The following is a 2,317-nucleotide window of genomic DNA, read 5'->3' as shown; positions in this document are numbered from 1 at the left end:
TTCCATGGAGGCAACGAAGGTCACCGTAGTAGGAACTCCCAGTTGTGGCCCTCCGATACAGAGGCATCTGCTGCCACCAGCACTTACCTGGCTTGTGTCTTACGGAGATGAGAAGGGGACCCTGCACAGTGTTTGGGCAGGGGGAGGCCTCTGCCTTCTATAGAAAGAAGTGGCCCTTTCTGTGTTTTGAACCTTCTCTCTGACAAACTGGGATTAGCTTATGTGGAAGGACGGTTGCTGATCTGCCCTGCGTCAGGGCATGGAAGAGAACTCGGTGCTGCAGGAAACGGCTTCCCAACTCCCTTTGAGCCCGGAGAAAGGTCACTCCAGCAGAAACTTGTGCTTGACTCTGAGTAGGGCAGAGGGCTGAAGCAGCTCTCCTGAAATGAGGCCTTGTGTGTACCTGAGTGAAGTTGAGCAGCACCTTTTGTAAAATCCTGCCGTATCCTGACAGGCAGTGTGTGTGATGGGAGGGAGGGAGGGATGGGAGGGAGGGAGAGAGGGATCTGCTTAGGCTGGGCTGGTCCCTCCCTGCAGCTTACTGAAAACGGATGAGGGGTAGGGGTGGGGGCAGGGGCTAAGGAAACGAACACTTGGGTCATCCAAAAATTCAGTACTCAGGTTTTACAACAATTGCGGAAGACACTTGCCCGAGACAAAATGTATTTTACTTGGAAGCAGAGACTGCAGGGCATTTTAGTCCAAGGAAGATGCTGGAGAAGCCCAGCCATAGTGGGGTTAATGAATCCAAGCAATCCTATCTGAGTTCTGCAGAGGTAAGGCTTGGCCAGCAATGACCGGGCCACTGGCAGCCTCTGGCTTCATGGTGTCTACTCCCTCCATTTTTCATTTTTCCTCTTAACTTGTGTCTTCAAGCGAAGTTGCCATCGTCTTCCCCTACACGAGGCAGCTGCATCCTTTTGGCAAATCATGGCTTGTTCTGCAGTGCAAAGCATACCTAGGCAACCCCTTGCTGTGCTGCAGTTGTGGCTTCCTTGTCCCCTCTGCAGCCCCCCTCTGTCACCATTGTAGGCTGAAGGTAGCCCTCCATCCCTCTTATTTTTGGGGTCTCTGTCTTCATTGTGGTTCAAAGTGGCAGAGGCTGAAGAGGCTGGATTCTGTCTTGGGGTTGGAAGAAACTATGGGGAGAAGTCCTCTTGGAGGGTGTGCTGTAGGGAGACTTCTGGCAGTGCAGAGCAAGGGCAGCTCGACAGGATAGTGAATCTGCCAGCCTCTAGCTGTTGCTGTACTGCAGCTCACAGAAGCCAGCTGGGTCATGGGTGATGGGAATTTCAGCCCAGCAACATCTAGAGGCCCATAGGCTCCCCAGCCCTGGTATTGAAGGAACATTGTGGAAAGGGAGGTGTTGAGCTGCTGCCCATCCCCAGAGACTTCCTTCCTGCTAAAGCACTAGTGGAGAACCTGCTGTTGCACTACAACTCCCACCGGGCCCTGCCAGCACGGCAAATGATCCGGGAGGGCAGGAGTTGGAGTCCAGCAACATCTGGAGGACTGCAACAACCTGACTGTTCTGTCTGCACAATGGCTGCACAATGGCTGTCTCAGCCTTGGACCAGAGACTCCACCGCATTTTAACAAATTATTGGAATTGGTCTTTATCAGATAAAAAATAATAATGGGGAGGTGTGGCGGTTCTTATCCAGGGGATGCCCACATGGTATCTTCCTGTAAGGCTATTTCAGCCACGGAGAAGGCAGATACTTCTGGAAGCCATTTGTGCACAGGGTAAACTGATAGCTGCACTTGCCCATGTTGACCAAGGGAGGATGGTGGTGGCAGTACAGTATAAGTTGAACCCCCCCCCAGTCCATTTGAACTGTGAAGATAGGCTGTGCTGTGTGCATTGCTCCCCCCACACCTAATCCCCCCCCCAATTCACCTACCTACCTACTTATCTCCTGGGCGAAACCCCTTCACTTGAATTAAGCAGTTTGAACACTGCAACTTTGTCCATCTTCCCTAATTTGTCAGTTCACTAATCATGGATTCCTTAGAGGTTTTCAGGGGCTTCTTCTACTCTCTGCACTTCTGGCCATTTTTGCATTTCTGAGTGGGGTATAGATCGGGATCACAGTCTTAAAAAAAAATTACGGGATCACAGTCGTAAAAAATAATAATAATACTCCTACTTATTCTTCCACTCTTGTTTTCATAAGGCTTGCTTCTTGGGGCTGCATAAATTTGCAACAGTGGTGGTATGCTTGAACCGGATGATTGGCATGGGCTGCCTGCACTTAGGCATTGTTCTTGGCAAAAAATTTTTTAAAAATGCAAGGGTTTCACTACAGACTTGATG

This window comes from Zootoca vivipara, chromosome 15 (genome assembly GCF_963506605.1).
Source record: "Zootoca vivipara chromosome 15, rZooViv1.1, whole genome shotgun sequence".
Taxonomy (NCBI): domain Eukaryota; kingdom Metazoa; phylum Chordata; class Lepidosauria; order Squamata; family Lacertidae; genus Zootoca; species Zootoca vivipara.
Note: the sequence above shows the minus strand (reverse complement) of the source record.